The sequence below is a fragment of the Anser anser genome (genome assembly GCF_964211835.1).
Source record: "Anser anser genome assembly, chromosome: 1".
Classification (NCBI taxonomy): domain Eukaryota; kingdom Metazoa; phylum Chordata; class Aves; order Anseriformes; family Anatidae; genus Anser; species Anser anser.
The window spans coordinates 168405618-168419941 of NC_139720.1; the positions used below are offsets into that span (position 1 = coordinate 168405618).

The 14324-nt window shown below is 39.9% G+C and overlaps 1 protein-coding gene across 2 annotated transcripts in view; it reads left to right on the forward strand.

The window, feature by feature from the left end:
* TBC1D4 (TBC1 domain family member 4) overlaps nucleotides 1–14324 on the forward strand; it is a 110201-nt gene that overhangs the window by 930 nt on the left and 94947 nt on the right. The window lies entirely within an intron of this gene.

Genomic DNA, 14324 nt, shown 5'->3' on the forward strand with positions numbered 1-14324 from the left:
AACAGCCCAAGGTTTGGGTGGAGGCATTGTTGATAAAGTGCCAGATGGGGGGAAAACAACAAAAAACTGAACGGCAAGACCGTGTTTTTCTGACTCCTCAACAGGCTTTGGCTCGCGCGTCAAATGTGGAGCGGCAGGCTTCTTTCTCCTCCCTGTTTGGAGCGCGGTCTGACAGTTGGGTTTGGTTGTTGGTTTAGCGTGGTGGTGGCAAGAAAAGGGCCTTTGGTTGAGAATACCTTGGGTAAATAAGTCAAGACACCTTCCCCCGGTTTTTCAGAGGCACATATAGAGGAAAAACGCATGTAGCTGGAAATACTGGAATTTACCAAAACCACTCCGCTTACTGAAAATTTTTCCTTTATTAATTTTGATTTGAGCAAACGTGCTGCCAGAGATTGTTACATTGGAAGGGTTTAGATTACGTACTTAGCTAAGGCTTGAGCCATCATCAAAGATGGGACGAGAGGTATCCCGAACAGAGGTAACTGCGCTTAACTTGTTGGCAGCTGCTGCCGCTGTTGTGCCCTGCCAAGGAAAAGGGAATATGGGGTCAGGAGAGCACGCAGCAAGAGCGTGAAACCGAGGGGATGGCGTCTGGCTAGGGTGCAGCCACGATGTCCTTTTATGAGTCTGGCCATATGGACTGAAGGCTCCTGCTGTTGGCAGAAGGCGTAGAGACGAATGTTATTTCTTGGGTAGCTCTGGTCTGATGCTATGGCTTTGTAAGGCAACCTGATGCTATGAGATACGGGGCGCATATTACTCTTGCACTTGGTATTTCTCACGTTCACATTTACATTTGGGATGCTGTTTCTGATTAAACTGATTATCCATATGTCTTCCCTTCATTCCTCATGGAGGAGAATATCTTTATGTGCATGGACTTAGATTTATACTACAGGTAAAGTCTTCCTTTAGAAGGAAGTTATTAGTATGAAGAAGTTCTCTTTTATAAACTCCTGTTTTATTCTGACAGTATAGTCTACATTTTATCTGGCAAGATGTTTTTTTAACCTTTTTATCATTAATAAAAGGCCATTACGGGAGGGTTACTTGGCACAGGCTTCCAGACAAAGAGCTACGATAAGGGTAGTAGGTGCACAGCCAGCTATGTGATTCACAAGTATCTGACTAACAGGTAATTTATTTTTTTTCAGGTATCAAAAACGAAAGAAATTTCTACCTTATTTCCCTCTTAAGTTACTTTACCAACTGGAGAGGCTTGGTTGGCTAAGTCTGTGCCGGTCTCTGGCTCTTGATCAGTGCTTAACCCTAGTTTTGATTGGATGAGACCAGGCTGCAAGTTGCTAGCTCTGAAAATCTTCTTTTGATACTCTTGTTTGTTATAAAACAGATGCCATTCTTGCACACTTTCACGATCTTTAAGTGCATGCATCTGATTCATCTTGGTTATGTGAGCTTCATGGTGCATATTAGTTTAGAAAGTATTTTTCACAGTTGTTATTTTAAGATGACCTCATTTTTGCTGTTGGGCCACGGTTCCTTCCAGCCAACGTAAGCTGGCACTGCAGCCGCGAGACACGATCCTGCCCTCTTCAAGCCTCAACCCCTCGTTCCTTCCTCTTGGCTTTGTCCTCATGTCAGCACAACTGTTGTTTGTGCAGCCGCTTGACAAATGGGATCAGGGAATTGACTCGAGTTAAATTTGCTTTTCACCCACTTCTGCCGGATTGGTCCCAAATGACTTCCCTCGTTTTTGCAATGCAATACCATATATATCAACACAGGTAGGCTGGAGGCACAAGGTAGCAAGGAGCAGCTGAGAAAAAGAAGGGTGGGATGGTCTCTTCGGCACTTGAGCTGACTTCAGGCTAGCCTAGGCTGACCACAAAGTTGTGGTGTTCCTGCTGTTGGTGGTATGAAGTTCAGCAGCATGCCACGGTGGCTCAGGAAGGCTGCGGGAGCTGGCCTGTAGTCTTTGACTTGGAAGACAGATAGCCATAATTTTCAGTGGTGGATGAAAATTATGAAAGTGAGATGGTAACATGCAACTACCAGGATATTAGTGCTAGTGCTGTAATTCAGGATACAGAGTAGCTGAAGGAAAATTTTGGCTTTGAGCCTATTGCTTAGCCCACCAGAGATATTGCAGTGTCTAGGATGCACGTGCATTCACTGTTACAGCAAAGCTAGCTGTTGTTTGCAAAAGAAAGCAATACTTCTTGCAAATTTCTATAGCAGATGACCAATAAAAAGCCAACACAATATATATGCCCTGACAACATAAGGCAGGGAGACAACATCTTTTAGTGTTATTTACCATGACTGAAGAAAAACATTTGAGCGAGGTGGTACATCCTAAAATTTTATTTGAAAACCTGCAAACTGTAGGCAAAGCTGAAAAGTAGGAGTCAGTGGATCGGTTGCTGTCTTGGAGTAGTACCTTGGCACAGTGTCAAACCCAGAGCTCAGCTGTCAGTATGGGGGTGGACGCAAAGATGCTTTTCTCGGGGGGAGTCTCTTTCTTTTGCTCTTCAGTTACAAAAGGGAGAGAAAACTCCTGGAACTCTCTGTCTAGTCAGGGTGGGAATGAAAGTTTTTGACTTTTTTTCATTTAGAATTATTGCAGTATTGGCTGCTCCTAATAACTTTTTAAAGTGGCAGCAGCCAGCTGAACTGGATGAGGGTAGTTGTCTGGTTTAGTGCTGGCTAGTAGCTTTGCAATAACAGCCAGAGATGTGTTAGTTTTGCACTGCTGTCATTTGAGAATTATGTAGGATGCACAGAGTCTGTCTGTAGACATCAGATGACAGCATTGTCTCATTTTATATTTGGCAGATTTTCTTCACAACCACAGGAACAGATTTTCTTTTAGTAAACCAAAAGTTAGTTTCTAAATATAGCAGGCATACCCTCCTCCCAGCCACCAAGAAAATCCCTTTTGAGTAGTGTTTGCAACCTCAATCTCAATGATTTTTTTACTGTGAAATACTGAATTTATTCTGTAAAACAGATTTTGATTGAAACAGATGGTTTGACGATTTATGACAATGGTATGACGATTTATGGTTTGATGATTGCCTGGAGTTACTTAGTTACTTGTTTTCTGGAAAAAAGGCTATGGTCTGATCTGTTTTTACACTTTTTTTTTCCTTGTGCTTATCTAGACTGTATGCTTTCTTCTTAATAAATGAGTAAGTCTGTCTTATGAGATTTTTTATATATTTTTTTAACCTGAACTGGAATCTTAAATCTAATTATACTGTAATTGCTTCTTATTAATGAAGATAGTTACGTAATCATAACCTCCTCCAGTTAGGCAAAAACTTACTTGATGCGTTTTGTATTTCTTGTAGAAACCTTATTAGCAGTGATCCAAGTATATTGTTATGGCTTTCAAAACTAATCCAAGATGGCCCTGAGAGAAAACTGCTCCAATGCACAGACCTCAGTATGGTTTAGCCTTTGTTTGTCTCAAACGTAGCTGCAACCGCAAGTTAGTGGGATTAGGCTGTCTCAGGCCAATACTGGAGCATTTTGCTGACCAAGTGAAGCTGTGGTAAGAACTAGAGAGGTGTAGAGGGCTAGAGATGAGAGCTGGAGGCAAGCTCTTTGTAACTCAGATCCTTGCTCTGTAATCACTGTAAAGGCTAAAAGTCAAAATTGTTTGTCTATCCCAAGTGAGTATTAATTGTCTGTTAGATAATACATTTCAGTAAAGCAAGGCCATAGGACAGCTTGTTCTGGAAAACAAGGCATCAGTACAAAATCTCCAGTTTTAGCTATTTGAAGGAAACTTTTATATTATGATAAGATCACACTCTGTAAGGCTTCTTATTAGAGAATGTAAGTTGGAAACATTTGAAGAAGGAAGTCAGATAGCAAACTTCGCATTCAGATTTTGTGCTTTGGTTTTTATGTAGAGTAGAAGCATGTGCTGAATCCGTGCAAATTCTTGGCATATTACATATGTATGTACGGCACTTTTTCAATTCATATGAGAAATGTTGCACAGGTTGAGTCATCGGGTAATCTGTGTTTTAGATAGGAATAACCGACATGACGGAAAAAAGATGGGCTCTGGGTTTTGAGGGAAATGAGAGATGCATGGCTTAGTTGTTAGGTAGACTTGAGCACGCTTTGACTGTGGAGGAAAGAGGTACCTCTTTCCCATGAAAAAGATCTGTTTTCCCAGTTTTATCAAGAAAACAAGCCTTGGAGAGAACAAAGGAAAATTGTGTGGGTCAGAATTTCATTCATTGAATGAGAAATTGAAAAGCAATGACTCAAAACAAAGTGGATGCTAAAGGCTTGCAATGAACACAGAATTGTTCTGCTAGCAGCCTCATTATCTCCAGCATGTATGGGCTACAGAGACTCAAATGAAGTCTTGGATTTTCATTTAAATAGTGTCTGACCTAAGGTTTGGGAAATGGAACTGAATGTTGAGAGCTTGAGGTTTCATTTTTGTTTTGTTTTTCTTAATGACAGATTCAGCACTTTTTCTTTTTTTTTGGTGTGGTTTTCATTTTAGGCTTTTACAGCTATCTTTAGTTTCCAGTTTTGAAAAGAAAAAATTAGCCATGATGATTTCCTGCCAAGTCCCAAATTTAAGGAATAGTAAAAATAATGAAATTGTTAACTGTTTCTAAGTGTTGCTATGTAGCCTTTTATCTCTGATTAATGTTTAGGAAAGAGGGAACAGTTTTGAGTGCTCTCTTATCTGCTGTATACATATGTTTAATTCTTGCATTTTTCATTTTGCAGTTCGTGAAACCCAACCCATTATTTGGGAATAGAAGGGATGTTACTGAGGGTTGCCTTTTCTGAAGTGTAAAATAAAATATAGGATGGTAAATATGTGAAATAATACAGCCTCAGTGAGAGTGGCTGCAGGTAACACAATGACTAGAAAATAAGACTATTTGATTTAAGGAAAAGAGCTGATGTGCATCTCTGCACACCAAATCAAGCCTTCTCTTCTGAGGGTGTTTCTATGTTTTTCTGTCCTGTTTCTCAAATGTCGAGGCAGATCGTTTCAAAATTAAACAGAAAACTAACTTCCAGAAAGTTTGGCTAGCTTATGTATATGTTGGCAATAGGTAGAGCCTGATTTCTAGGGGTGGTGAAAATCTCAGAGCAAAGTTAGTGTTTATAAAAGTGAATGCTAAAAAAAGTTTAGAGTTCTAAACAGTCATTGCAGAATAGTAGCATGACTGACTTCTTCCCATACCTACTATTTCCTAGAGGCTGGTATAGCATTGGATGTGCACAGATCACCCTTCTTTGCATCTTTTCCTTCTGTTTTCCCAGTTTGCCTTGGTCTCTTTGACCATCCTGTGTTTCTCTGAGGTAACGAGGTGAACTCTGCGATGAATTTCAGAGGCCGATTGTGGGGGCTGCTGTCTAGGCTGTGGGTCATGCAGAACTTATAGCAGCGTTGGCGTGGTCCTCTCATGGTGCCAGCTGTCCTCTGCCACCTGGTGTTGTTTTCTCTGTGGTTTCACATACTCTTTCTAGTGCACAGACAAGAAAAAAAGAGAAGAATTTATTTCAGTGTAATGACTTTTGTCATTTGTCCCATATGTGAATTATGGCACCATCTACCTTCACCTGCTGCAGTGCTCTGAAGCAGCTTTAGAGACTATAGGGAGATCACTGAATAAAAAGGCCAGACCTACTGGAAGTCTTGTAGACGTCAGAAATAATGCAGTGACTGAGGGCAGCTGGACAACATAATTTAGGCAGAAAAGTGAAGTGACTTAGTTCTTAAACAGAATCTGTGCTTTTCTGTTCTTTACGGACTGCAATACCATGTCTGTCACCTTGTTTTTTCTGACACAAATAGGTGCATGAGGACCATATGCAATAACAATAATAAACCATACGCAATGGGTTTCCAAATAAATCATAGCATCACAAATGCAAGGTACTGTATGATCATGTCAGAAACAACTGCACCTGCTCTGAAGATATCTTCAAAGTATAAAAAGACGATAGAGAATGTTGGAAATGTTAGAGGGGTGCTGAAATCATGAAATGTGGAGGTGGCTGCACCAAGGTTGCACAAAGTATGTTACCTGTTCTGTGATCACTTTTGGCAGAGAACACACATCACTTTTATGTATGAGTGTGTTCATTCATGAACATTTTTTTCCCCCTTCCAGGTGTTTTATTCCCCTTTCCAGGTGTTTTAACTAGGTAACAACTGGTGGATCAGTGAGCTGGGTAAATAGACGTATGTGATTGTTCTGCAGATCTGAGAGTAGTCTGGTAACTCAATCTTCCTCTCAGCATTTGTCAGAAGCAAGCCTGTTTGTACCATAGGGGATTAGTTCTAGTAGTATATTTAGACACTACAGGGAAAACAACACTGAAAAAAAATCACCACACAGAAAATAAATAAACAAAAGAAAGCACCAAGCAAACAAAAACACATGCAAACACCCCCGAGGGCTCACTGAAGCCCAAACTGCAGTATATTATTCTGTGTTTTTTTGTATCTTTGCGTGTTTTTAAGGACTTGAAAAATCCAGTCAGTCTTCATTTTGAACACAATTTTCCTTTACCATCACAAAATCTACTCGTTTGAAGCTATGTTAATTCCCCTCTACTTCTCAACATCTGAGATCCTACTTGCAGTAAAGTGTTATGGCCTGCTGTTTGACGTGAAGGCTGCTTAAAGCCATCCTCCTTACAAGAAACCAAGGACTTGGTCCTGCCTCTCCCTGCTGCAGGGAATTAGGGGCTCCCAATCAAAAGTTAATTGCTTGGTTCTCCTCTGGAGTGGATGGTGCTGCCAAGGCTTCCCCTGTTCTCTGAGCAGGTTCTCTTTGGGCAGAAAAAGGAGAACCATGTCAGCAGCGGGGCCCCTGGGTGTTGTTTCACCCTCCTGAAATGCAGTGTTGTATGCCTTCAGCTGCAGAACGTAAATATGGCTCTTCATGTTCTTCCACTTGGGTTTTAGTTCCTAAAGTCAGCTCAACAAAACCCTGGGACGTACTTCAAAAGCCGTCATGCCATGAAGGCTGTTCAGAAAGGGTAGATGGCATATAGTAAATACATGTAAAACATGCCTTAAATTTTATTTTTCACCTTCTGAAAGTTGTCACAAATTAATGACTAGTTACCTAGATACGGTACAGTTCTCTTCAGTTTGAATAAGAGAGGCAAAATATTTCAGTTGATTGACTGCAAAAAGAAAAATGATTTTTTTTAATGGACTCTCAATTAAATTTAGAAATTCTGCTAGTGCTTTGGAGGAACTGTATCTACCAAACCACATTTCCTGACTTTATAAGTTACTTGTAATAGCGAGTTATCTTCATCTCTGTTCAAATCTGATTGCTTTCTCACAGAATCTGTAATTTCCTTTTTTTATCATTCTCTCTCTTTGTACTTAGAATTTGAAACATTCTTTCTTCTGGAAATTTGGAAGGGTAATATGGTAAAGTTTTTCTTGTTCTCTGGAACAACTGAAGTTGAGAAGGATTTTACAGTACTGGGCACGTGGCATTTTCTGAGGGATTAATTTAAAATGCAAATATGACAGAAGATCCTTGTTTAGAGTTCAAACGGTGTACGAAAAGACTTGCAGAAGCCACTAGATGATGAGATAAAACCAATCCCGTACAAGTGCAGCATTTTTCCGACTCCACCATCCCTGTCACTGTGGTTTTCCCCCTCCCATTGTAGCTTACTTTAATTAAAGTGGTTTTCGGTCACGCGGTTCATTTTTGCACATTGATAAACCTTAACAAGCAGCCTGCTCAGTTATAATGACTAGGGTTATGTTTTATTTCATTACACTTCTTAGCAAGAACGTGTAGATCTGCACAGTGCTGTTTAGAGATCTGCGATGCATCTAAAAACATGTTGTGGGAAGTAGGAATATTATCCTCTGGGGCATAGCAATGACTGCCTTCCAGACTGTTCACAGTTTTGTTTTTCCTAGCAAGACCAATAAATATTTAATTTTTTAGGATGCTGATGTTAAATATATTTCACGTACTCTGTGACACCAGTGTGGGTTTCCTGTTGTGTTCTTTTAGGCTTTTTTTTGTTTGTTTGTTTTTTTAAAAAAAAGCAATGTCCCAGGAACTTTGGGAGTAGCAGTGGTCTGTGGGTTCTTAAGTATTTCTAAACTAGGGTAAATATTCAGAAAGAGAGCAATGAAAGACTAGGACATGCAATGCTATAACTTGAAACATTTTTATGTGCCTTCTCATAGTTTTTCTTGCTTTGGCTTGATTATTCTTACAACTGGAGATCAAATTGTGGTAGGACTTCCAAATAAAAATAGAAGTAAGGTAGTACATATTTAACAGATCCTGGTTTGCCAGAGAGGAACAAGTTGCTCTCTTTAGGAGCACCCAGCTGGAAGTGTAGAAACAAAGAAGTGCACCAATTCTGGCTTAGCTCTGTACTGAAAGTTGGTGTGTGACCTTCACATTGATGTGCATGGGCGGGCTGCTGTACACACACAAAGCTCGGTGATTCCTGCCTGCCCCGGCTCTGTCACAGCGTGCAAAATTATGGATTTGGTAGTCTGAGGCATAGAAATTCACTCTTGCTATTATGCAGATTAGAAAGAGACAGTATTGTGTATACAAGTTGCTTCCATGCTTGGCAGTGGAAATAAATACCAAATGGCAGCCACCGTCATGGTACTTTTGTGGCAATGTCAGCTGTTTCAGACACAGATTCCCACACAAGCCATTGTAGTTGTCCTTAGGAAAACTAACAAACAATAAAAAAAATGAATCCAGCAAGAAAAGGTAATTTAAGATGCTAATGTGTTGCTCTAGTGTGCAAATCCTATAGGATCTGATAGCTTTCTGTGGAAAATACAGCTTTTTTTTCTAACATTTTTTTTAGGCTTGTGTACGAGACTTTGCTTTGAATAGAGAAATATTTTAAAGAAGTGTGCCTTCTGTAGAAAATACTTCTGGCCTGACTTTGTGATCACACTTGATGAGAGCTGCTTAATTTTCTGTGCAGCGGGACTGCAAGCTTGAGCTCTACACAAGAGTTTGTGAAGAGGATCCGCTTTTTTTGTAAACCAACCACATTATAAATAGAGGCAATATTTTGGCTACTCTTCAGTAGCACTTTCTTGGGCAAGCCTTGCCAAAATAGAAAATCAAGTGGGCCTTTCAGTTGGAGCAGCACATCCTACTTTATCTGAATTATTCATGATAAAACACATCCAGATTGTCCGCAACATATGTGTATGCATGTGTTCAGATTTAGCATTGACAAAATTTAGTGTGGAGGAAATTTGCTGACCTAAACACAGGAACAGAGTGGGAGCAAGACAACATGATTAAAGCCAGCTCAGAAGGAGTGGGTTTACATCCTGGCACGATGCCTCCCCATGCCTCAGATTCACTCTCTGTTTAGTGCAGGGAAGAACTAAAAATAATATCTGCAGTTCAGTGTGGTGGCGTGAAGTTTGCAAAATGAATGCATTTCCTCCACAGTGACCTTTACTCTGCAAAATCACCACAGAAAAGGAGTTGTAAAAAAATATATATATATATTATATATATAATGAACATGTCAATCCATCTGTATGAATGTTGTTTTCCTTCTTGCATTTTCTTTTCCTTTTGCTCAATACGTGGGTTGTCCTTAAATTATACAGTATCACAGTTGGGAGCGTGAGAAATGTGGAGACCAGCCCAGAAGGCTAGATTAATGTACTTGTTGTTTCTTTATGTAACCAAGTATTTTGTTTCTATGTATTCACCCACTGTTCTGCACTTCAGCTGTGCTATTTAGTATAATACGCTTGCTAATTTTTGTTGTGGCTGTATGGGAATTTGAAAGGTAACTTTCTGCATCCAGTGAAAATTACAGGTTAAAACTTCAGCAATTCTTTTTAATGACAGTATCAATAATAAGTATTTGGATTTGTAAATTTTCTCTTAAACTTTTTAATTATTTGAAATTTTCTCTTAAACTTTTAACGGAAACTCAGCCTTAGTACCATTTTATTTCTTATCTGAGTCTTAATTTTTCAGATTTGACAATCTGTTTGATATGCTTCTGTTTTGAGTTCTCACATGTCTGCCACAAAAAAGGTCAGATTTTGAGAAGGGGATTTCTAATTTCTGATTTTGTGATTTCTGTGGCCTTACAGAATGGATACTTCAGCTGACGTTTGTGACTTCTGGGAGTGCCAACCTAAGGCAATCTGGGATGTATATTTACAGGCTGCTGTTTATTGCCTGTCAGGTACCTGAAGATGCACCTTCAAGAATCATGTTATAAACTGAAACTTCATAAACTTTCTTACTATGCCGAGTGTGGAGTTAGAGGAAAGCAAGAGAATGAAACATGGCAGTGCTAATGCATTGTTTGCCAACCCAGGCTAAAATATTAGAGGCCTTTTAGATATTGTTGTGGTTTAACCCGGCTGGCAGCTAAACACCACACAGCCGTTCGCTCACCCTCCCCCCTCCCTCTCTGGGATGGGGGAGAGAAACGGGAAAGTGAAGCCGGTGAGTTGAGATAAAGACAGTTTATTAAGACAGGAAAATAATAATAACAATAATAATAGTAATAGTGATAATGGTAATAGTATTAACAATAATAATGTGTAAGAAAACAAGTGATGCACAATGCAATTGCTCACCACCCGCTGACCGATGCCCAGCCTATCCCCGAGCAGCCGGCCCCCCCACCCCGGCCAGCCACCCCTATATATTGTTTAGCATGACGTCAGATGGTATGGAATACCCCTTTGGCCAGTTTGGGTCAGCTGTCCTGGGTCTGTCCCCTCCCAGCTCCTGCTGCACCCCCAGCCTGCCCGCTGGCAGGACAGAGCGAGAAGCCGAAAAGTCCTTGGCCTGGTGTAAGCACTGCTCTGCAACAATTAAAACATCAGCATGTTATCAGCGCTCTTCTCATCCTAATCCAAAACATAGCACCCTACCAGCTACTATGAGCTACTTAACTCTGTCCTAACTGGAACCAGGACAGATATTTAGTCTCGCTGTCATATTTTGCAATTGTACCATTAGATTTTATAGGCCTAGTATACCCCCACCTGAAAAACCCCACATTGCTCTACAGGCTTTGATGCTTATTTTGCTGATTTTAAAATTCTTGCTGTAGCTCTGTGGGAAGCTCAGAATACTCTGCTGAATCCCACAGGTTGTTGCCACCCTTGTACAAATAGCCAGCTCCTATCTGCCTACACAGCCAAGTACGTAGTAGTTTACACCTAATATGGCAGAAATACATTGGTAAAATTCTTATTACTATGCTACATATTTCAGTCTTTTAGGTAATGGTTTAAAGCTTGTTTGCATCTATGTAATGCCTTTGAGTTGGATTACTGATTACAAGCAACATTATATCAAGTGTAAGGTTTAAACTCAGGATCATCTGATTTTCTTCACCAAAAGTTTAAGCATTATGTATGCATGATATTCTTCTTTCCATCAGTTGTAAAGTATTTAAGTGTTTTACATATGCAATATATAGAAAATACTTTGTTTCAACCCTATGCTGGCCGGTAAAATCCTATAGTGGCTAGAATAAATGTAGGCTTCATGGCATAATTTAAAGAAGTAAATTAATTCCCTTGAGCATTGTGTTGCCATGTTGGCCCTCCAGCCATGCTGTGGGGAGCAGCCTGTATAAATTGCACTGGATCATTTCTCCTTGAGGGCTGCTGCCGTGTACCAACAAAAATCTGCATGGAGCTGTGCAGTATCTGCCTAGGGCTTACATCCCAGGCTTGACTGCATCGGGTCAGTTTCAGAGGACCGTTCGGTCAACAACTTGAGACTCTGTCTAGAGAGCCCTGCTCTTCAATAAGGAGCAGTTTCCAAACGCTGCCAGAATTGTGCAGTGTTTTCCAATAGGACTGCCAGCTGCTGGAAGGTCGTACTGTTTTACTGCTCTGGAGCACGTTTCAGGCTTTTATACTGTCTCATGTATTATCCTACCATCAAGTACAGCAGTCTCTTGCTATTACTCTGTCATAAAAATAATAGTCTTGAAGTTTCTTGTTTCTGCTGGTACTGTTCCTATTAAAATGTCAAAATATCTTTCAGCTTGATTTAATAAGCAGGTGGATAAGGATGTGACATGTTTCTAATTCAGATTCAGTACATGGTGCTACTGTCATTTGCAGCCCTGCAGAGACCTAAGGAAACATAACAATTTTTGTTGGCACATGGATTTGCTGGCCTTGTTTGTTGTTCACACCAGGAGCATTCCTCAAGAGGAACACGTCTGTTAAAGGCTTGTTTTCTCTGCTTGGTGCCCGTGAATGGCCACAGCGAAGTCAGGGTTAGGAACTGCAGCATAAAGATAAGGGGAACCTGCTACAGAAATCAGAGCTACCCATAGAACAGTAGGGGACACAGAGCGCTGCAAGATCCCTTACTTGTCAACAGATGCATTAGTTCTCAGATTTGCAGTCTTTTTCAATCTTGTTACCATACGGGCATACAAGGCTACTGTTTATTATTTTCTCATGTCGTGTCTCTTGCTCTTCCGCTTTTCTCAGCTCCTTGAAGTAGTCCCAATCCACCATTATAATCTGTTTGTTGCAGGAGTTTTCATTACTGCATACAATATTGTTGGCTGTGAAGTCGTGATTCTGGCCGTGGTGTGGCCTTTTGCCCGCAACCCTGCTGGCTTCAAATTAAAAATTTAAAGAAAGAAAAAGCCCAGCTTTTAAAAAAAAAATGTAAAACAGTCTAGCTCTTATACATTTGTGTGCATGTCTTGGTTATTTTTTTTCTCTTGGCATTAACCTATTTTTTTGATGTATTTTTGAATAACAGCTGTTTATTGCACAAAAATTTTGAACAGAAAATGTTCTGGAAAAATAAGCATGCATGAAGGTACTTTCAATTTTAATAGGGCTATTCTAATGTTTTTACTGGCTTTGTGTTTGGGATTTATTATTTTCACCTTCACACCCTTTCTGAAAAGACACTACCTGGCACGCACTTGTTTTTAAGTCAACACCACGTGGCTGATAAGAAGTGAAAGTTAGCTTCCTTTGTGATCAGGTCAGTTGGATCACTTTTTAGAAAGAGGATATGGGGAATAATAAAAAAATAGATAAAACAGCAACCTGCGGTGGAGGAAAAAAGATGCTGTGCTGTATGCTAAAAGGCTGTGATGTTAGCAGGGCGACTCTTGGAGCATGACATGAGCAGCTGAGTCACTTATTGCTGGTACTGAGACAAATTGCTGCTGGCGGATGCCTGTTACTGCGTGGCTGCCGCTGCAGCTGGTAGATTGCCTGGGTGAGAGCAAAGCAAACTTGAGCCTGGTAGGAACTGCTGCGAAAAAGTAAACTCTAGATAAGTGTGCTCTAATCTCTGGAACATTTAATTGGTTCAGCAGCGTTTTCTAATGGCTGAGCTTTTAAAATGTGCAAATATTCATGACATTGAGATAATCACGGATTTCTAATTTGTTCTTCTGTATGAATCCACAAGTAGTGGTAGAAGAGGATCTTTTTTTTTTTTTACTGTTAATACAGTTATGGTTCATATATCAACTTGTAAAATTAATATCTGACCTTGAAAGTGTCCTAAAAATTACTTCTGTGAATCTTAATGTAGTACAAGGCTGTCATTGTAGGTCACTATCCTGATATTTTAAATATCAAATAAGGTTTGAATGTGTTTGATATGAACCACAATGTATCCTTTCCCTGCAACTGAGTAAAATTAATTCTTTCAAAAATTTATATTTAATTTGTGGTCTTTGAACATTATCACTGTTGAAAGATTTTTTTGACAGATTAGTTGTTGATTATTTTTTTAAAGCAGGCCCGATGCCTTATGATAACTATCTTTGTAGTTCTGCTAACTATCATTTTCATATCATTTCATAAGATACTGTTTGAAATTTTATTTGAAGATGAAAAGGACTTGTATTTTGATTAATAATGCCTTTGCCCCTCAGCTCCCAAATTTTTTTTTTTTTCCAAGCAAACAGGCTCAAAACTGAGCGTGAAGAGTATCTCCCAAGCTTTTGCCCCAGTGCGTTGTGGCAACACGAAGAGTTTTTAATGAGCCCTCTGTTTTTTCTCTGGTCTTTAAGAAACTGGCAAATTCATCAGGAGTTGAAACAATATTTCATGGAATTTCAGGGTATCATTTAGGTTCCATTTCTGAGATGCTTTGGCAGCATAGTTTAAAGTTTTGGGGTGAGAAGGAGCAATTCCCCTTCTCTATTAGGGAATCGCAGTGCTTCCATGGAGGTGCTTTTGCTCTGTTGGATGGGTCAGCTTGGAGGAAAGAGAAGGTGGTAGTGTCCTGCTTGATGATCAGACTCCTGCGTAATTAACTGGTGGCTCTGACAAATGTATTTCTTCCAGTTCT